We start from the raw sequence: 22,967 nt of genomic DNA on the forward strand, positions 1-22,967 counted from the left end.
CAGCATTGCGGTGAGTCGTATAATGTCTTGTATAATTGCTGAATCCTGTAAACTCACCGTTTTCGTTGCATCATCTCGCGCGTGATTCTTGTCGGGACACTTCTTGTAACCGCGTCGGACGTTCTCTTCTTGACTGCATCCATAGCAATATCGGTTGTCCTAGTGCATATGACAGCCCGCGGCTGTCTCGGCACGAAAGACCACTCCTCAATTACTTTTCATATATCCACCGTCCGTCTGTCACTGTTCTTGAGTGCCATCCTTTTCTCTCTCTTGGTACCTGTAACAAAAACACAGTGACGGACGTGACAAATTTGGCGCAGTCGGTAGGACATCGAAGTGGTCGCCGATATTCGCATTAATAAGCCCCGACGCGTGTCAGTGCGAAGTTCACATTTCTTAAATCCCATTTATATCTTTCAAAATGTCTCGCCCAATCACGCGATCTCAAAAGGATCTCCGAGCAGATCCTAACGCAGACCTTCCTCCAATGACCGAGGAAGAGTTACTCCTTTATGCGCAAGACCTCGCCCGTAAAGAGCAATATCTCAAAGAGGAAACTGATTTTATTGCCAAATTGCGTCTCAAATATGAAGAAGACGCACAAAACCAAAAGAATATGCTCGACGAAATACGAAAAGAGCTTCATAACATCCAAATCACGAGTCAAACCCTACGTCAACAATCGCCTACACCAGGCCCTAGTAACGTCTCTAATATGCGGGAACCTTCACCGCCAGAGCCACGCGAAATCCCACAGTATGAACCTACTGGCAATTTCGCTCTAAAACAAGCCGCCGAGCTTGTCCCTAGATTCGACGGAACTTCGTCTTCCGTCCTACAATTCATACGTGCATGCAAACGCGCGCGTGACACCGTACCGGCCACTGCAGAGCGTGCCCTCACGAAATTGCTCTGCAATAAACTCCACGATCGTGCTTATGCCGCTATAGAAGGCGAGCACATATCCACAATTTCTGCACTATGCGAGAAGTTACGTACAGTACTGGGCCCATACAAATTCGTGGACCAGTACCGTGGCGATCTCGCAAGTGTACTCCAAGCTCCAAACGAGCACATCTTAGACTTCATCAATCGCGTTAAAGACCTTCGAACCGCGATTCAAGATGCCACAGATATTGGCCTTGATTACGAAGAACTAGATCGCTTCGTAGTAGATTGCTTCCTACGAGGTCTCCTTCCCCAGCTGCGTGCCGAAGTGCTTCATTGCCCTTCGCGAAATCCTGCCACTGTTTTCGAAGCAGCCATCTCTGCTTACAGGCAGTATGAGTCAGACCAGACTCGTCGACGAGAACTGATCCGCGAAGAAAAACGAGTCAGCTTCTCTGATAACCGGCCGTATCGCCCGCGTTCCACGAATGAATCCGCTCGTGATATCCCAGAACGAACTCAAGAACGCCGCGATAACAGACCGGACTCGTCTCAGCAGTCCTCGAGAAACTTAAACCGGGACTCTTATCGCTCCCCGACGCCGCAACGGCGATGGGAAAATAATCCTCGCGACCAAAACACGTACCGCGATGGTCGCACAGATCGCCCCTCAAGCCCTAACAAATTTTGCAACTACTGCAAAGTCCCCGGGCACGATATTCACGAGTGCCGTAAGCGCGCTTTTAATAATAATAGGAGGTCGGGAAACGAGTCCGGCCTCCCGACCGAAGCCAACCCAAGGCGGGAGGCCGCATCTTCAACTCAAACTACAGCCCGCACCCAAACAGCTATCCGGACGAACGACCAGTCCGACGATTCGTCTCAGCAGTAAATCTTGCTGCAGACTCACCAATCCCGCGCGTAAAAATCTCCGCCCCCCAATTACAAAAGAAGTGTGAATTTTTGTTGGACACGGGTTCGGAGATCAATTTAATTCGTGCGTCAAGTCTAGAACCAAATCTACCTATAGATTATACGAACACCATAGAAGTCCAAGGAATAACCGAGGGATCCATTCCAACTCTCGGTCAAATTAAAATACACTTACAGGGTCAAAACCCTATCGAATTTCATGTCTTGGAAGAAAACTTCCCAATTAACATCGACGGAATCCTCGGTTCTCCCTTCTTCAGAACAGGAGCCGAGATCTCCTTTGCGAATCAATCCATAACGATAGGAAACATTCGGGTTCCCTTCTCGAACCCTTGCGCGCCCACGGCTGAGCCTCGCGATAAATTGGCAGCAGAGGTTATTTCAATGCCTTCGTCTATGACCAACGATCTCGTTAAAACTCCAGCCGCCGAGCGTGAGGAACATTCGGCAAGGAACGTTCGAGTGTCTTCCTCAAATCCTCGTGCACCCGCGGTCAGACCTTGCAGAGCTCCGGTGACGGAGGTTATTTCAATGCCTCCTCGGGATTCGATCGAGTACTCCCTAGAGAAAAACGCCGTGAAAAGCCGGCCGGAATCGAAGGAGACTCGAGAGATATCGGAGTACACTGCGAGAAGTCGGATCGTGGAGCGTGAGGATCGAGTCCGAACAAAGACTCCTCCGAAATCCGAAGAATTCGTCCTCGAACCTCGTACCGTTGCGTGCATAGCGGTCGACGTCGAAGGACCCAAACAGGGATATATCCGCCGTGTTAATGTAGCGCCGGATGTATTCCTGGGTGACTGCGTCGCCACCAATCATAAAGGCAAAGCGAGACTCCGGTGTTTTAACACCTCGTCGGAAAGAGTTTCATTTCGATTGCCCCCATTGGAGATGGAAGAAATCGAGTCGTACTCTTCCGACCTTTCTAATTCCGGGTATCATCCCGACGTATTCGGTAACCATCCCGACCTTTCTAATTCCGGGTATCGTCCCGACGCATTCGGTAACCATCCCGACCTTTCTAACTCCGGTAACCAGCCCGATTCTTATACTAACTCCGGTAACCAGCCCGATTCTCATACTAACTCCGGTAACCAGCCCGATTCTTATACTAACTCCGGTAACCAGCCCGATCATTATACTAACTCCGGTAACCAGCCCGATCCTTATTCTAACTCCGGTAACCAGCCCGATCAATTCCAAGACCAACTCCATTCCTACGACAATCAAAGATTTTCAAGACCCATATGTAAGCAGGTCTGTTCTATATTGCACAATAAATCCAGCGACAGTTCTAAACCAGAGAAGGATATCAAAGCCTCCAGAGTAAAAGAACTTCTTAACTTACTTCAAAATCATATCTTTGATGATCCACAGAAACTCGATTCCTTTCAACTTCCATCTGCACGTTGCCATGCGAAGCGAAACGAATACGATAAAATTAATCTCTGCGCTACAGCGAAATGCGCGTCAGCAAGAAAGAAATATAAATCCGAGTACCCTCGCGATAACAGATACCCCTACCAGATTAAACGAGCGAAATACGAAACCTCTGGTCAGCAAAATCTCCTTCCACCACTGGAAGATCAGCATATCACATCGCAACACCGCTCCTCTGAAGCAGCAATCGCCTCAGAAGACCGTCAGTCCTTAGACACACACGAAACTGTAATCATGCAGCCGATCCAAGTTGCCATCTTACTCTCTATAGCCACGCGAGTGTACACCCTCATCGGATACGATTGTGGAGGATCTACACTGAACACGACAACGTTCTCCATCATCGATATTCCTGATTGCGAGCCTGAAGAAATCAAGCCCACGGAGGACTCAGTAAAAATCCAATTGCTACAACTAGCAGAGTTTACTCAGACGAGAGTAATCCAGTGCCACATAGAAATCGACCGCACGATATTCTATTGTGGCATGCACTCACATGTTTCCATCGTCACGAACGGACGACAGGAATATTTACTGGCAACCACCAGTGAAACCTGTTCCGAGTTGCAGAAGACCGGAACAATCCTCATCACTCCGACCGCCCAGGTCACGGGAGTCCAGCCCAATTCTACTACATCCCGCAGCCTCACATTGGCGGGAGAACTTCAAAATAACGGGCAATGCGCGGGAACAACGTACAACGACCCATTCGGCACTTGGACCAGTGTTGTTGTACAGGCCATTGTTCGAATAACCCTAAAGGACTACACAGCAACAGTGAAGCTCTCTACAGGTCAGATCCATCTACAGTCAGGACAAATATGCTCCTTCACAAAAGGAAGCTGCCTTGATACGCAAGATGGACATACATTCTGGGACGTCGTTCCCAACGATTACTGCAAGTTCAATAGCTACGACGTTCTCTACGAAGGACTAGCTACCAGAGTTTCTACAAAGACAAAGTTCTCACCTACACTATATTGTTACGTCGTCCGATGTACGACGTTGGCCTTGTACATACACTATGTATACAAGGTCTGATCTGCATAAGATCCACACACCGTCCCCTAGACATAAGAACATAGTATTAAGATCTCATTATTCTATTGTTCTAATCCTTATCTCCGTCTCTACCCATCACCATAACTTCACCTTGATCAACACCTTACCTCAGTTTCAACCCATCACCACGACACATAATGCAATAAAGTATTGCATCACTCTGGAAGCATCTAGAAGCTTCTAGAAACGTCGAGAAGTCCAAGGACTGCTGCATCAGCAGTCCCACGCTCGTAGAGGGCAATAGGACAGCCACGAGACTGCAGCGTCAGCAGAAATGCACGTGCAGTCCCCGGGAGCGAAGACGCTGCTGCGTCAGCGGTTCTCCCACTCCGACGACTGAAGAACAAAGAGACTGCAGCGTCAGCTATCCCCACTCCAACCGAAGGAGGCAAGGCAGAGCGGACGCTTGCATCAGTCCGCCTTCAGCCAGCGACTCGCACAGACGTGCCTACCTGGCCTCAGAGTCACTCCGGCTTCAAGAGCAGACGTGTTCAGTCTAGCTCCGCGAAAGTGAAGTGTGTCGATCCTTCACTCCTAATTCCAATTCCAATTCCAACTCTAACTCAACTCAACTCAAGTCCTAATTCTCATACGTTATTCCTATAACATATTACAATATCCATTATTCATTAATCCAATTACTACTCCTATTATAATACTACTTACATATTGTATACCAGTGTACTTACCAGTTCTTATTCAATATATCATTATTATACCAGTGCTTCGATCTTGTTATTCTTGTGTTAGTTCAACACCATCTTCCAATTCAGTTCTTGCATCGAATATATTAAACTCGTGACATATCCGGACTTGGTCTAAAGTGCGCAGTGGAAACGCTGAGCCGCCAATAAGGAATTTGAAGCGAGTCATAGAGAAGTTCTCGTGCCACGTCTAGAATTGGTCTAAAGTGCGCAGTGGAAACGCTGAGCCGCCACTATAGACGTGAAGCGAGTTAACTACCAAAAAGGTTAATAACAAGTGGAAGTTCATTTTCATTATATTATTAATATTCCATCATTACTATTCCTTACCCATGCGACGCCCACGTCGAGCGGGACGCAAGTATCAACTTGCTAAATTGAGACGCGCGTTGAGAAATAAAGCGGTGCTCGATCAAATCATTGCCACTACCGAGTGGACAGAACTTCTGGGAACCACCGAGCACATTCCGTGTGACGCGTCCGATTACGTTTCTGTATACGGTTGCCCTTGCAACCCTCCTAAAGAGGTCAACCACGCGGACCTCTCGCGAGCTCCGACGCCAGTTCTGCATCCGGTCGATTGTCCAGAGGTGATCGACATAGCCGACGACGACGACAGCCAAGACACGATCATCGTTCCCAGGGTCCGTTGCCGAATCGTCAGTGACGTCCCTCTGCCAACTCATCAACGTGTCGTCTTGCGGCCAGCATCCAAGGCCACTAATGTCGTCCCGAACCGAGCAGCAGCAACTCTGCCAGATCTTCCCCACCTCGAGGACATCTGTATAGAAGACCCGATGTACGACACCTACTGCCAGTACCGCCAGTTCCTGCTGCAACACTATTATTAGGCGTTAATACAGCATTGCGGTGAGTCGTATAATGTCTTGTATAATTGCTGAATCCTGTAAACTCACCGTTTTCGTTGCATCATCTCGCGCGTGATTCTTGTCGGGACACTTCTTGTAACCGCGTCGGACGTTCTCTTCTTGACTGCATCCATAGCAATATCGGTTGTCCTAGTGCATATGACAGCCCGCGTATGACTGGGAAGCGCGATCTTCGCGTTTATACGTTTCGCGCTGATTTGATTGCGACGGTTCGTGACGTCGCGGAGGAGGAGAGCGATACGCGTCTCTGTTATCGGGTTTCCTGTCTCGCCAGGATTCACGAGGTGAAAAGGAAGGTCGTTGATCTTTCCTTTCCGAAGATCTGTTGCGCTGCTCTGGCGCATTCCTATCATAAGGAGAGTTGCTTGATCGCTCTGGTGTGCGATTACGAGAGTCGGAGAATGCAACGCGGCGTCCGTCGTCGCGATAACGAACACGGTCAAGCTCGTACTGTTTGTACGCGGTTACTGCTTCGTCGAATATTTTCTGTAATTCGAGTGACGCGCAGAGCCTGACCTCGGCTCGAAGCGCTGGGATAAGACCACGCATGAAACAATCAACTGTGAATTTATCAATCTCGTCTAGATTGGGGACCCCGCGGCCTGAATCTATGATCGCCGTTCTAAGGTCCTTTACTCGCGTAATATAATTCAACACGTGCTCGGACCGTCCCTGGTGTATCGAAGCTAATTCTCCGCGATACTGATCGATGAATTTATATGGGCCTAGTACATCTTTCAGGCGGTTGCACAATTCAGAGATTGTGTTAATATTTACGTCTTCAATCGCGGCGTATGCCTGTCCTCTAAGCTTATTGCATACTAATCTAGTGAGGGTACGCTCAGCTGTGGCTGGAACAGCCTCCAAGGCTCGCTTGCACGCGCGAACGAATTGTAGCACGGTTATGGAGGTGCCGTCAAAGGTAGGCACAAGTTCAACCGCTTGTTTAACGGTGAAATTCGAAGAATCGTGCATTATGGGTTCGCGGGGCGCAACGACTGGGCTAGCTGGAATTGATTGAGAATCTCTGGCCGATCGGATTTCTGCTATCTCGCGGCGTATATCCTCGTACGTTTCTCTCTGCTCACGCGTTTCTGTTTCGTATTGCAATTTGAGTTGAGTCAACGCAGCGGTTTGAGTAATGAGAGCTGCTTCTCTACGAGCTAAATCTTTCTGCAATTCAATTAATTCCTCTTCCGTAGGAGGAACCTTCTTTCTAGCCTCGCTACGCGTTTCCATGATTGCGTCGCTTGAAAATTTCTAAGTATGAAATTCGCGAAAAATAATCCGACTATATAACGTGGGCGAAGGGGCGTTTTCTAAACCGCCCGTCGCACTTTAACGTTCACTAAAACTATCGATGAATTTGTACTGAGTACGAACATCGCGAAAAACAATTTGAGTATGTAACGTGGGCGAAAGGGCATTTCCTTCACTGCCCGTCGCACTTTTAACTGACACTATGCTTTCACGGACTCTAAGTCTACTGCGTTAAATTGTCAAACAATGATGGAACGCGCAGGGGTTCGCGTGCTAACACTGATTCTATTTTTATTCCTCGATGCCGTGCTTCTAACATCGGTGACCAACGAGTGTCCTACCGACTGCGCCAAATTTGTCACAACAAATTTTGTCAGAGGTAGGACACATGACGTATCCTACAAAAGTGTTGACGGTGTCTCTAACATCGGTGACCAACGAGTGTCCTACCGACTGCGCCAAATTTGTCACGTCCTGGCGGGGCTATAAGAGCAAGAGAAGAGAATACCGCGGCCCGGCTACTCTGCTCTTCCACTGACTGACATTTAATAAAAGTGTTGGTCTTTTTATCAACAGACTAGGACCCGATGCCGACACCTACATGCAGTCTTACACAGATGAATGATGCACGCGACCCTGAAACATACGCGATAATATGTTCCACTTACTTTTACGCTTCGCTTGTTTGTCGATTGACACGAGAAATGAGTTCGCAACGGATGAACGGCTACGGTTGCGCTGATGGCCTTGAATTCGGTCCGCTCTGCTTGACAGGCGTTGATCCAAATAGCTGGAAACAACCTTCAAGGATTGACGACTGCGCCAAATTCTGTCACGTCAATATTTGACAGGAACGATCTCCAACGGTTGACAGCTGGCGGCTACGGTATTGTAGACGGATGCGCTCGTTGAGGAAACGGGCGTGGACGCTGTACGATACCGTGAATCTAACTCACGAATATCGTCCGCGTGATTGACGATATTTTAACTAGCGAAAACGGGCGTGGACGCTGTGCGATCCCGTGAATTTATCTCGCGAATATCGTCCGCGTGGTTGACGATATTTTGATTCGAGAAAACGGACGTGGATGCTGCGGAGCTTGCTATGCGAGCAAGTCTATCACTATCACGCACGTACGCGAACACGTAACAGGAAATTGAATAAGGAATACTATTCGCGAACTTTCCAGTGAGAACTCTATCTCTAACTAACAACGTGTCACTTCAAACTACGAAGTTAGGAGCAAGGAAATAATAATTGGGATTTAGATTGACTCTGGTAAAACAAAGTATATTATAAACGTAAAAGAATACAAAGGTAAAGATGCTTATTATTAACGAAATCGAAATACGTACTAAGTACGAAATATGAAACGCAATAAAAATGTTTAATTGAATAAACGAAGTAATGTTTGAATTAAACGAATAAGAATACGATATTACTGAATGGTATTAGGGACTGTGTCTAAACAGTATGGATTTGGAAAGATTGTGTCTAAACAATCTGGATTTGGAAGATTGACGAAAACTCGACTGACCCACTCGGGTCCCCGGAGAGGACTGGGGAGAATCGAACGTTCGTCGACGAACAACGTTCGTTCGAAAAATGCTGACTTCGCAAAAGGGGACCGTGTCCTCTTTGTGCCGGTCTTCGTCGTAAACAGCGCGATGGCCGCCGCACTAGAGTCAGCAGTTTTCGTTCCCAGTGGTGCAGGACTCGAAAATTAAGTGGTAACCATTGGCGTACATATTTATTTATTTAAATAAATTGGGACTTAGAATATTTTCGAGCGCTTGCTCTTGCAAGGCGTTTCGATGTAAATTTTATATGTCATATGATTAGTTGACATCATTTGTCGACCGATCATATGTTTGAAAATATTCTAAGTACTTTTGAAAATTACCAAAAATCGAAATTTTGGTAAAGTCTAAACAAACGCGAATTGAGAACATAACCTACAAATTTTTAGGTTAGTTTCATGATTTTCGCTCACGAGTCCAATGATATTTCAATCTTCGAGTTTGGGCCATTTTTGGCTATTTTAGGATTTTGACAGATTTTGGATTTTAGGTTATGTTGATGGATGTCAATCAGATGTACGTGGTGTTAAGGATTCATTGTTATGAAGGATTTTTAGGAGTTTTGGAATCTTTAAAGGGGAACGCTCGCTCTTATGTATCTAATTTTACATGTAGTCTTAAAGCTAACGTCGGAGGTGCGACCGACGTCACACATCGCATCGGCGGCGAGTGCCGCCACAGTCGCCGCGTTTACTCTCCCTTGATAGTTGAGCGAATGGACTTGTAACTTCGAGGTTACAAATCCGACTCTACGTTTAGGTTTACATTTTCCATTAATTTTAAAGGGTGAGGGGGGGTTGGGGGGAGGAGTGCGATGACAGACCAATTGCGCACCTCCCCGCCACCATCGTCGCTACCGACGACCTCGACCTCGAGCCGAGCGGGGCCGAAGGCCCGACGGGCTCCCGGAAATTTCGGAAAGGCGATATACCTTTAATTCCCAGTTGGCCGTAACTTTCTCGATGACGTCAAATTAGTGAAAAATCAAAGTTTCTTTGTCGCCGTATAGCTCGAGAACGGGTCGACGGGTGCGGGCGAGAGTAGGCTCGTCGGACGGAGGACGCGGAGACGAAGGCTAACCGCACGAAAAATTCGCGAAAATTCGCGGAAAATTTTTTACGTGTGCATCGGTAACGCGCGTCGACCTCGGCGGAGGATAACTTACCGACCACCACCGGCAGTGGTCGGTAACGCTCGGGGGGTATAAGCTGCCGCGTTAAAAATGAAACCCGAATTTCGGCGCTTCCACGATTCAGGGCTGAAAAGGGCCCGAAAGAAAATAACTGATTCAAACGTTCGAATTTAACGCCACCTTCGCGACGCTGACATTGCATCGGCGGCGAGTGATGCCACAGTCGCCGCGTTTACTCTCCCTTGATAGTTGAGCGAATGGACTTGTAACTTCGAGGTTACAAATCCGACTCTACGTTTAGGTTTACATTTTCCATTAATTTTAAAGGGTGAGGGGGGGTTGGGGGGAGGATGGCGATGACAGACCAATTGCGCACCTCCCCGCCACCATCGTCGCTACCGACGACCTCGACCTCGAGCCGAGCGGGGCCGAAGGCCCGACGGGCTCCCGGAAATTTCGGAAAGGCGATATACCTTTAATTCCCAGTTGGCCGTAACTTTCTCGATGACGTCAAATTAGTGAAAAATCAAAGTTTCTTTGTCGCCGTATAGCTCGAGAACGGGTCGACGGGTGCGGGCGAGAGTAGGCTCGTCGGACGGAGGACGCGGAGACGAAGGCTAACCGCACGAAAAATTCGCGAAAATTCGCGGAAAATTTTTTACGTGTGCATCGGTAACGCGCGTCGACCTCGGCGGAGGATAACTTACCGACCACCACCGGCAGTGGTCGGTAACGCTCGGGGGGTATAAGCTGCCGCGTTAAAAATGAAACCCGAATTTCGGCGCTTCCACGATTCAGGGCTGAAAAGGGCCCGAAAGAAAATAACTGATTCAAACGTTCGAATTTAACGCCACCTTCGCGACACTGACATCGCATCGGCGGCGAGTGCCGCCACAGTCGCCGCGTTTACTCTCCCTTGATAGTTGAGCGAATGGACTTGTAACTTCGAGGTTACAAATCCGACTCTACGTTTAGGTTTACATTTTCCATTAATTTTAAAGGGTGAGGGGGGGGTTGGGGGGAGGATGGCGATGACAGACCAATTGCGCACCTCCCCGCCACCATCGTCGCTACCGACGACCTCGACCTCGAGCCGAGCGGGGCCGAAGGCCCGACGGGCTCCCGGAAATTTCGGAAAGGCGATATACCTTTAATTCCCAGTTGGCCGTAACTTTCTCGATGACGTCAAATTAGTGAAAAATCAAAGTTTCTTTGTCGCCGTATAGCTCGAGAACGGGTCGACGGGTGCGGGCGAGAGTAGGCTCGTCGGACGGAGGACGCGGAGACGAAGGCTTACCGCGCGAAAAATTCGCGAAAATTCGCGGAAAATTTTTTACGTGTGCATCGGTAACGCGTGTCGACCTCGGCGGAGGATAACTTACCGACCACCACCGGCAGTGGTCGGTAACGGCTCGGGGGGTATAAGCTGCCGCGTTAAAAATGAAACCCGAATTTCGGCGCTTCCACGATTCAGGGCTGAAAAGGGCCCGAAAGAAAATAACTGATTCAAACGTTCGAATTTAACGCCACCTTCGCGACGCTGACATCGCATCGGCGGCGAGTGCCGCCACAGTCGCCGCGTTTACTCTCCCTTGATAGTTGAGCGAATGGACTTGTAACTTCGAGGTTACAAATCCGACTCTACGTTTAGGTTTACATTTTCCATTAATTTTAAAGGGTGAGGGGGGGTTGGGGGGAGGATGGCGATGACAGACCAATTGCGCACCTCCCCGCCACCATCGTCGCTACCGACGACCTCGACCTCGAGCCGAGCGGGGCCGAAGGCCCGACGGGCTCCCGGAAATTTCGGAAAGGCGATATACCTTTAATTCCCAGTTGGCCGTAACTTTCTCGATGACGTCAAATTAGTGAAAAATCAAAGTTTCTTTGTCGCCGTATAGCTCGAGAACGGGTCGACGGGTGCGGGCGAGAGTAGGCTCGTCGGACGGAGGACGCGGAGACGAAGGCTAACCGCACGAAAAATTCGCGAAAATTCGCGGAAAATTTTTTACGTGTGCATCGGTAACGCGCGTCGACCTCGGCGGAGGATAACTTACCGACCACCACCGGCAGTGGTCGGTAACGCTCGGGGGGTATAAGCTGCCGCGTTAAAAATGAAACCCGAATTTCGGCGCTTCCACGATTCAGGGCTGAAAAGGGCCCGAAAGAAAATAACTGATTCAAACGTTCGAATTTAACGCCACCTTCGCGACGCTGACATCGCATCGGCGGCGAGTGCCGCCACAGTCGCCGCGTTTACTCTCCCTTGATAGTTGAGCGAATGGACTTGTAACTTCGAGGTTACAAATCCGACTCTACGTTTAGGTTTACATTTTCCATTAATTTTAAAGGGCGAGGGGGGGTTGGGGGGAGGATGGCGATGACAGACCAATTGCGCACCTCCCCGCCACCATCGTCGCTACCGACGACCTCGACCTCGAGCCGAGCGGGGCCGAAGGCCCGACGGGCTCCCGGAAATTTCGGAAAGGCGATATACCTTTAATTCCCAGTTGGCCGTAACTTTCTCGATGACGTCAAATTAGTGAAAAATCAAAGTTTCTTTGTCGCCGTATAGCTCGAGAACGGGTCGACGGGTGCGGGCGAGAGTAGGCTCGTCGGACGGAGGACGCGGAGACGAAGGCTTACCGCGCGAAAAATTCGCGAAAATTCGCGGAAAATTTTTTACGTGTGCATCGGTAACGCGCGTCGACCTCGGCGGAGGATAACTTACCGACCACCACCGGCAGTGGTCGGTAACGGCTCGGGGGGTATAAGCTGCCGCGTTAAAAATGAAACCCGAATTTCGGCGCTTCCACGGTTCAGGGCTGAAAAGGGCCCGAAAGAAAATAACTGATTCAAACGTTCGAATTTAACGCCACCTTCGCGACGCTGACATCGCATCGGCGGCGAGTGCCGCCACAGTCGCCGCGTTTACTCTCCCTTGATAGTTGAGCGAATGGACTTGTAACTTCGAGGTTACAAATCCGACTCTACGTTTAGGTTTACATTTTCCATTAATTTTAAAGGGTGAGGGGGGGTTGGGGGGAGGATGGCGATGACAGACCAATTGCGCACCTCCCCGCCACCATCGTCGCTACCGACGACCTCGACCTCGAGCCGAGCGGGGCCGAAGGCCCGACGGGCTCCCGGAAATTTCGGAAAGGCGATATACCTTTAATTCCCAGTTGGCCGTAACTTTCTCGATGACGTCAAATTAGTGAAAAATCAAAGTTTCTTTGTCGCCGTATAGCTCGAGAACGGGTCGACGGGTGCGGGCGAGAGTAGGCTCGTCGGACGGAGGACGCGGAGACGAAGGCTTACCGCGCGAAAAATTCGCGAAAATTCGCGGAAAATTTTTTACGTGTGCATCGGAAACGCGCGTCGACCTCGGCGGAGGATAACTTACCGACCACCACCGGCAGTGGTCGGTAACGGCTCGGGGGGTATAAGCTGCCGCGTTAAAAATGAAACCCTAATTTCGGCGCTTCCACGGTTCAGGGCTGAAAAGGGCCCGACAGAAAATAACTGATTCAAACGTTCGAATTTAACGCCAACTTCGCGACGCTGACATCGCATCGGCGGCGAGTGCCGCCACAGTCGCCGCGTTTACTCTCCCTTGATAGTTGAGCGAATGGACTTGTAACTTCGAGGTTACAAATCCGACTCTACGTTTAGGTTTACATTTTCCACTAATTTTAGAGGGTGAGGGGGGGTTGGGGGGAGGATGGCGATGACAGACCAATTGCGCACCTCCCCGCCACCATCGTCGCTACCGACGACCTCGACCTCGAGCCGAGCGGGGCCGAAGGCCCGACGGGCTCCCGGAAATTTCGGAAAGGCGATATACCTTTAATTCCCAGTTGGCCGTAACTTTCTCGATGACGTCAAATTAGTGAAAAATCAAAGTTTCTTTGTCGCCGTATAGCTCGAGAACGGGTCGACGGGTGCGGGCGAGAGTAGGCTCGTCGGACGGAGGACGCGGAGACGAAGGCTTACCGCGCGAAAAATTCGCGAAAATTCGCGGAAAATTTTTTACGTGTGCATCGGAAACGCGCGTCGACCTCGGCGGAGGATAACTTACCGACCACCACCGGCAGTGGTCGGTAACGGCTCGGGGGGTATAAGCTGCCGCGTTAAAAATGAAACCCTAATTTCGGCGCTTCCACGGTTCAGGGCTGAAAAGGGCCCGACAGAAAATAACTGATTCAAACGTTCGAATTTAACGCCAACTTCGCGACGCTGACATCGCATCGGCGGCGAGTGCCGCCACAGTCGCCGCGTTTACTCTCCCTTGATAGTTGAGCGAATGGACTTGTAACTTCGAGGTTACAAATCCGACTCTACGTTTAGGTTTACATTTTCCATTAATTTTAAAGGGTCGAGGGGGGGTTGGGGGGAGGATGGCGATGACAGACCAATTGCGCACCTCACCGCCACCATCGTCGCTACCGACGGCCTCGACCTCGAGCCGAGCGGGGCCGAAGGCCCGACGGGCTCCCGGAAATTTCGGAAAGGCGATATACCTTTAATTCCCAGTTGGCCGTAACTTTCTCGATGACGTCAAATTAGTGAAAAATCAAAGTTTCTTTGTCGCCGTATAGCTCGGGGACGGGTCGACGGGTGCGGGCGAGAGTAGGCTCGTCGGACGGAGGACGCGGAGACGAAGGCTAACCGCACGAAAAATTCGCGAAAATTCGCGGAAAATTTTTTACGTGTGCATCGGTAACGAGCGTCGACCTCGGCGGAGGATAACTTACCGACCACCACCGGCAGTGGTCGGTAACGCTCGGGGGGTATAAGCTGCCGCGTTAAAAATGAAACCCGAATTTCGGCGCTTCCACGATTCAGGGCTGAAAAGGGCCCGAAAGAAAATAACTGATTCAAACGTTCGAATTTAACGCCAACTTCGCGACGCTGACATTGCATCGGCGGCGAGTGATGCCACAGTCGCCGCGTTTACTCTCCCTTGATAGTTGAGCGAATGGACTTGTAACTTCGAGGTTACAAATCCGACTCTACGTTTAGGTTTACATTTTCCATTAATTTTAAAGGGTGAGGGGGGGTTAGGGGGGAGGATGGCGATGATAGACCAATTGCGCACCTCCCCGCCACCATCGTCGCTACCGACGACCTCGACCTCGAGCCGAGCGGGGCCGAAGGCCCGACGGGCTCCCGGAAATTTCGGAAAGGCGATATACCTTTAATTCCCAGTTGGCCGTAACTTTCTCGATGACGTCAAATTAGTGAAAAATCAAAGTTTCTTTGTCGCCGTATAGCTCGAGAACGGGTCGACGGGTGCGGGCGAGAGTAGGCTCGTCGGACGGAGGACGCGGAGACGAAGGCTAACCGCACGAAAAATTCGCGAAAATTCGCGGAAAATTTTTTACGTGTGCATCGGTAACGCGCGTCGACCTCGGCGGAGGATAACTTACCGACCACCACCGGCAGTGGTCGGTAACGCTCGGGGGGTATAAGCTGCCGCGTTAAAAATGAAACCCGAATTTCGGCGCTTCCACGATTCAGGGCTGAAAAGGGCCCGAAAGAAAATAACTGATTCAAACGTTCGAATTTAACGCCACCTTCGCGACACTGACATCGCATCGGCGGCGAGTGCCGCCACAGTCGCCGCGTTTACTCTCCCTTGATAGTTGAGCGAATGGACTTGTAACTTCGAGGTTACAAATCCGACTCTACGTTTAGGTTTACATTTTCCATTAATTTTAAAGGGTGAGGGGGGGGTTGGGGGGAGGATGGCGATGACAGACCAATTGCGCACCTCCCCGCCACCATCGTCGCTACCGACGACCTCGACCTCGAGCCGAGCGGGGCCGAAGGCCCGACGGGCTCCCGGAAATTTCGGAAAGGCGATATACCTTTAATTCCCAGTTGGCCGTAACTTTCTCGATGACGTCAAATTAGTGAAAAATCAAAGTTTCTTTGTCGCCGTATAGCTCGAGAACGGGTCGACGGGTGCGGGCGAGAGTAGGCTCGTCGGACGGAGGACGCGGAGACGAAGGCTTACCGCGCGAAAAATTCGCGAAAATTCGCGGAAAATTTTTTACGTGTGCATCGGTAACGCGTGTCGACCTCGGCGGAGGATAACTTACCGACCACCACCGGCAGTGGTCGGTAACGGCTCGGGGGGTATAAGCTGCCGCGTTAAAAATGAAACCCGAATTTCGGCGCTTCCACGATTCAGGGCTGAAAAGGGCCCGAAAGAAAATAACTGATTCAAACGTTCGAATTTAAGGCCACCTTCGCGACGCTGACATCGCATCGGCGGCGAGTGCCGCCACAGTCGCCGCGTTTACTCTCCCTTGATAGTTGAGCGAATGGACTTGTAACTTCGAGGTTACAAATCCGACTCTACGTTTAGGTTTACATTTTCCATTAATTTTAAAGGGTGAGGGGGGGTTGGGGGGAGGATGGCGATGACAGACCAATTGCGCACCTCCCCGCCACCATCGTCGCTACCGACGACCTCGACCTCGAGCCGAGCGGGGCCGAAGGCCCGACGGGCTCCCGGAAATTTCGGAAAGGCGATATACCTTTAATTCCCAGTTGGCCGTAACTTTCTCGATGACGTCAAATTAGTGAAAAATCAAAGTTTCTTTGTCGCCGTATAGCTCGAGAACGGGTCGACGGGTGCGGGCGAGAGTAGGCTCGTCGGACGGAGGACGCGGAGACGAAGGCTAACCGCACGAAAAATTCGCGAAAATTCGCGGAAAATTTTTTACGTGTGCATCGGTAACGCGCGTCGACCTCGGCGGAGGATAACTTACCGACCACCACCGGCAGTGGTCGGTAACGCTCGGGGGGTATAAGCTGCCGCGTTAAAAATGAAACCCGAATTTCGGCGCTTCCACGATTCAGGGCTGAAAAGGGCCCGAAAGAAAATAACTGATTCAAACGTTCGAATTTAACGCCACCTTCGCGACGCTGACATCGCATCGGCGGCGAGTGCCGCCACAGTCGCCGCGTTTACTCTCCCTTGATAGTTGAGCGAATGGACTTGTAACTTCGAGGTTACAAATCCGACTCTACGTTTAGGTTTACATTTTCCATTAATTTTAAAGGGCGAGGGGGGGTTGGGGGGAGGATGGCGATGACAGACCAATTGCGCACCTCCCCGCCACCATCGTCGCTACCGACGACCTCGACCTCGAGCCGAGCGGGGCCGAAGGCCCGACGGGCTCCCGGAAATTTCGGAAAGGCGATATACCTTTAATTCCCAGTTGGCCGTAACTTTCTCGATGACGTCAAATTAGTGAAAAATCAAAGTTTCTTTGTCGCCGTATAGCTCGAGAACGGGTCGACGGGTGCGGGCGAGAGTAGGCTCGTCGGACGGAGGACGCGGAGACGAAGGCTTACCGCGCGAAAAATTCGCGAAAATTCGCGGAAAATTTTTTACGTGTGCATCGGTAACGCGCGTCGACCTCGGCGGAGGATAACTTACCGACCACCACCGGCAGTGGTCGGTAACGGCTCGGGGGGTATAAGCTGCCGCGTTAAAAATGAAACCCGAATTTCGGCGCTTCCACGGTTCAGGGCTGAAAAGGGCCCGAAAGAAAATAACTGATTCAAACGTTCGAATTTAACGCCACCTTCGCGACGCTGACATCGCATCGGCGGCGAGTGCCGCCACAGTCGCCGCGTTTACTCTCCCTTGATAGTTGAGCGAATGGACTTGTAACTTCGAGGTTACAAATCCGACTCTACGTTTAGGTTTACATTTTCCATTAATTTTAAAGGGTGAGGGGGGGTTGGGGGGAGGATGGCGATGACAGACCAATTGCGCACCTCCCCGCCACCATCGTCGCTACCGACGACCTCGACCTCGAGCCGAGCGGGGCCGAAGGCCCGACGGGCTCCCGGAAATTTCGGAAAGGCGATATACCTTTAATTCCCAGTTGGCCGTAACTTTCTCGATGACGTCAAATTAGTGAAAAATCAAAGTTTCTTTGTCGCCGTATAGCTCGAGAACGGGTCGACGGGTGCGGGCGAGAGTAGGCTCGTCGGACGGAGGACGCGGAGACGAAGGCTTACCGCGCGAAAAATTCGCGAAAATTCGCGGAAAATTTTTTACGTGTGCATCGGAAACGCGCGTCGACCTCGGCGGAGGATAACTTACCGACCACCACCGGCAGTGGTCGGTAACGGCTCGGGGGGTATAAGCTGCCGCGTTAAAAATGAAACCCTAATTTCGGCGCTTCCACGGTTCAGGGCTGAAAAGGGCCCGACAGAAAATAACTGATTCAAACGTTCGAATTTAACGCCAACTTCGCGACGCTGACATCGCATCGGCGGCGAGTGCCGCCACAGTCGCCGCGTTTACTCTCCCTTGATAGTTGAGCGAATGGACTTGTAACTTCGAGGTTACAAATCCGACTCTACGTTTAGGTTTACATTTTCCACTAATTTTAGAGGGTGAGGGGGGGTTGGGGGGAGGATGGCGATGACAGACCAATTGCGCACCTCCCCGCCACCATCGTCGCTACCGACGACCTCGACCTCGAGCCGAGCGGGGCCGAAGGCCCGACGGGCTCCCGGAAATTTCGGAAAGGCGATATACCTTTAATTCCCAGTTGGCCGTAACTTTCTCGATGACGTCAAATTAGTGAAAAATCAAAGTTTCTTTGTCGCCGTATAGCTCGAGAACGGGTCGACGGGTGCGGGCGAGAGTAGGCTCGTCGGACGGAGGACGCGGAGACGAAGGCTTACCGCGCGAAAAATTCGCGAAAATTCGCGGAAAATTTTTTACGTGTGCATCGGAAACGCGCGTCGACCTCGGCGGAGGATAACTTACCGACCACCACCGGCAGTGGTCGGTAACGGCTCGGGGGGTATAAGCTGCCGCGTTAAAAATGAAACCCTAATTTCGGCGCTTCCACGGTTCAGGGCTGAAAAGGGCCCGACAGAAAATAACTGATTCAAACGTTCGAATTTAACGCCAACTTCGCGACGCTGACATCGCATCGGCGGCGAGTGCCGCCACAGTCGCCGCGTTTACTCTCCCTTGATAGTTGAGCGAATGGACTTGTAACTTCGAGGTTACAAATCCGACTCTACGTTTAGGTTTACATTTTCCATTAATTTTAAAGGGTCGAGGGGGGGTTGGGGGGAGGATGGCGATGACAGACCAATTGCGCACCTCACCGCCACCATCGTCGCTACCGACGGCCTCGACCTCGAGCCGAGCGGGGCCGAAGGCCCGACGGGCTCCCGGAAATTTCGGAAAGGCGATATACCTTTAATTCCCAGTTGGCCGTAACTTTCTCGATGACGTCAAATTAGTGAAAAATCAAAGTTTCTTTGTCGCCGTATAGCTCGGGGACGGGTCGACGGGTGCGGGCGAGAGTAGGCTCGTCGGACGGAGGACGCGGAGACGAAGGCTAACCGCACGAAAAATTCGCGAAAATTCGCGGAAAATTTTTTACGTGTGCATCGGTAACGAGCGTCGACCTCGGCGGAGGATAACTTACCGACCACCACCGGCAGTGGTCGGTAACGCTCGGGGGGTATAAGCTGCCGCGTTAAAAATGAAACCCGAATTTCGGCGCTTCCACGATTCAGGGCTGAAAAGGGCCCGAAAGAAAATAACTGATTCAAACGTTCGAATTTAACGCCAACTTCGCGACGCTGACATTGCATCGGCGGCGAGTGATGCCACAGTCGCCGCGTTTACTCTCCCTTGATAGTTGAGCGAATGGACTTGTAACTTCGAGGTTACAAATCCGACTCTACGTTTAGGTTTACATTTTCCATTAATTTTAAAGGGTGAGGGGGGGTTAGGGGGGAGGATGGCGATGATAGACCAATTGCGCACCTCCCCGCCACCATCGTCGCTACCGACGACCTCGACCTCGAGCCGAGCGGGGCCGAAGGCCCGACGGGCTCCCGGAAATTTCGGAAAGGCGATATACCTTTAATTCCCAGTTGGCCGTAACTTTCTCGATGACGTCAAATTAGTGAAAAATCAAAGTTTCTTTGTCGCCGTATAGCTCGAGAACGGGTCGACGGGTGCGGGCGAGAGTAGGCTCGTCGGACGGAGGACGCGGAGACGAAGGCTTACCGCGCGAAAAATTCGCGAAACTTCGCGGAAAATTTTTTACGTGTGCATCGGTAACGCGCGTCGACCTCGGCGGAGGATAACTTACCGACCACCACCGGCAGTGGTCGGTAACGGCTCGGGGGGTATAAGCTGCCGCGTTAAAAATGAAACCCGAATTTCGGTGCTTCCACGGCTCAGGGCTTAAAAGGGCCCGAAAGAAAATAACTGATTCAAACGTTCGAATTTAACGCCAACTTCGCGACGCTGACATCGCATCGGCGGCGAGTGCCGCCACAGTCGCCGCGTTTACTCTCCCTTGATAGTTGAGCGAATGGACTTGTAACTTCGAGGTTACAAATCCGACTCTACGTTTAGGTTTACATTTTCCACTAATTTTAGAGGGTGAGGGGGGGTTGGGGGCAGGATGGCGATGACAGACCAATTGCGCACCTCCCCGCCACCATCGTCGCTACCGACGGCCTCGACCTCGAGCCGAGCGGGGCCGAAGGCCCGACGGGCTCCCGGAAATTTCGGAAAGGCGATATACCTTTAATTCCTAGTTGGCCGTAACTTTCTCGATGACGGAAAATTAGTGAGAAATCAAAGTTTCTTTGTCGCCGTATAGCTCGAGAACGGGTCGACGGGTGCGGGCGAGAGTAGGCTCGTCGGACGGAGGACGCGGAGACGAAGGCTAACCGCACGAAAAATTCGCGAAAATTCGCGGAAAATTTTTTACGTGTGCATCGGTAACGAGCGTCGACCTCGGCGGAGGATAACTTACCGACCACCACCGGAAGTGGTCGGTAACGCTCGGGGGGTAAAAGCTGCCGCGTTAAAAATGAAACCCGAATTTCGGCGCTTCCACGATTCAGGGCTGAAAAGGGCCCGAAAGAAAATAACTGATTCAAACGTTCGAATTTAACGCCAACTTCGCGACGCTGACATTGCATCGGCGGCGAGTGATGCCACAGTCGCCGCGTTTACTCTCCCTTGATAGTTGAGCGAATGGACTTGTAACTTCGAGGTTACAAATCCGACTCTACGTTTAGGTTTACATTTTCCACTAATTTTAGAGGGTGAGGGGGGGTTGGGGGGAGGATGGCGATGACAGACCAATTGCGCACCTCCCCGCCACCATCGTCGCTACCGACGGCCTCGACCTCGAGCCGAGCGGGGCCGAAGGCCCGACGGGCTCCCGGAAATTTCGGAAAGGCGATATACCTTTAATTCCCAGTTGGCCGTAACTTTCTCGATGACGTCAAATTAGTGAAAAATCAAAGTTTCTTTGTCGCCGTATAGATCGGGGACGGGTCGACGGGTGCGGGCGAGAGTAGGCTCGTCGGACGGAGGACGCGGAGACGAAGGCTAACCGCACGAAAAATTCGCGAAAATTCGCGGAAAATTTTTTACGTGTGCATCGGTAACGAGCGTCGACCTCGGCGGAGGATAACTTACCGACCACCACCGGCAGTGGTCGGTAACGCTCGGGGGGTATAAGCTGCCGCGTTAAAAATGAAACCCGAATTTCGGCGCTTCCACGGTTCAGGGCTGAAAAGGGCCCGAAAGAAAATAACTGATTCAAACGTTCGAATTTAACGCCAACTTCGCGACGCTGACATCGCATCGGCGGCGAGTGCCGCCACAGTCGCCGCGTTTACTCTCCCTTGATAGTTGAGCGAATGGACTTGTAACTTCGAGGTTACAAATCCGACTCTACGTTTAGGTTTACATTTTCCACCAATTTTAGAGGGTGAGGGGGGGTTGGGGGGAGGATGGCGATGACAGACCAATTGCGCACCTCCCCGCCACCATCGTCGCTACCGACGACCACGACCTCGAGCCGAGCGGGGCCGAAGGCCCGACGGGCTCCCGGAAATTTCGGAAAGGCGATATACCTTTAATTCCCAGTTGGCCGTAACTTTCTCGATGACGTCAAATTAGTGAAAAATCAAAGTTTCTTTGTCGCCGTATAGCTCGGGGACGGGTCGACGGGTGCGGGCGAGAGTAGGCTCGTCGGACGGAGGACGCGGAGACGAAGGCTTACCGCGCGAAAAATTCGCGGAAATTCGCGGAAAATTTTTTACGTGTGCATCGGTAACGCGCGTCGACCTCGGCGAAGGATAACTTACCGACAACCACCGGCAGTGGTCGGTAACGCTCGGGGGGTATAAGCTGCCGCGTTAAAAATGAAACCTGAATTTCGGCGCTTCCACGGTTCAGGGCTGAAAAGGGCCCGAAAGAAAATATCTGATCCAAACGTTCGAATTTAACGCCAATTTCGCGACGCTGACTTCGCATCGATGGCGAGTGCCGCCACAGTCGCCGCGTTTACTCTCCCTTGATAGTTGAGCGAATGGACTTGTAACTTCGAGGTTACGAATCCGACTCTACGTTTAGGTTTACATTTTCCATTAATTTTAAAGGGTGAGGAATGGTTGGGGGGGGGGGGATGGCGATGACAGACCAATTGCGCACCTCCCGGCCACCATCGTCGCTACCGACGACCTCGACCTCGAGCCGAGCGGGGCCGACGGCCCGACGGGCTCCCGGAAATTTCGGAAAGGTGATATACCTTTAATTCCTAGTTGGCCGTAACTTTCTCGATGACGTCAAATTAGTGAAAAATCAAAGTTTCTTTGTCGCCGTATAGCTCGAGAACGGGTCGACGGGTGCGGGCGAGAGTAGGCTCGTCGGACGGAGGACGCGGAGACGAAGGCTAACCGCACGAAAAATTCGCGAAAATTCGCGGAAAATTTTTTACGTGTGCATCGGAAACGCGCGTCGACCTCGGCGGAGGATAACTTACCGACCACCACCGGCAGTGGTCGGTAACGCTCGGGGGGTATAAGCTGCCGCGTTAAAAATGAAACCCGAATTTCGGCGCTTCCACGATTCAGGGCTGAAAAGGGCCCGAAAGAAAATAACTGATTCAAACGTTCGAATTTAACGCCAACTTCGCGACGCTGACATTGCATCGGCGGCGAGTGATGCCACAGTCGCCGCGTTTACTCTCCCGTGATAGT

This window comes from Lasioglossum baleicum, chromosome 17 (assembly GCF_051020765.1).
Source record: "Lasioglossum baleicum chromosome 17, iyLasBale1, whole genome shotgun sequence".
In the NCBI taxonomy this organism is placed as follows: Eukaryota; Metazoa; Arthropoda; class Insecta; order Hymenoptera; family Halictidae; genus Lasioglossum; species Lasioglossum baleicum.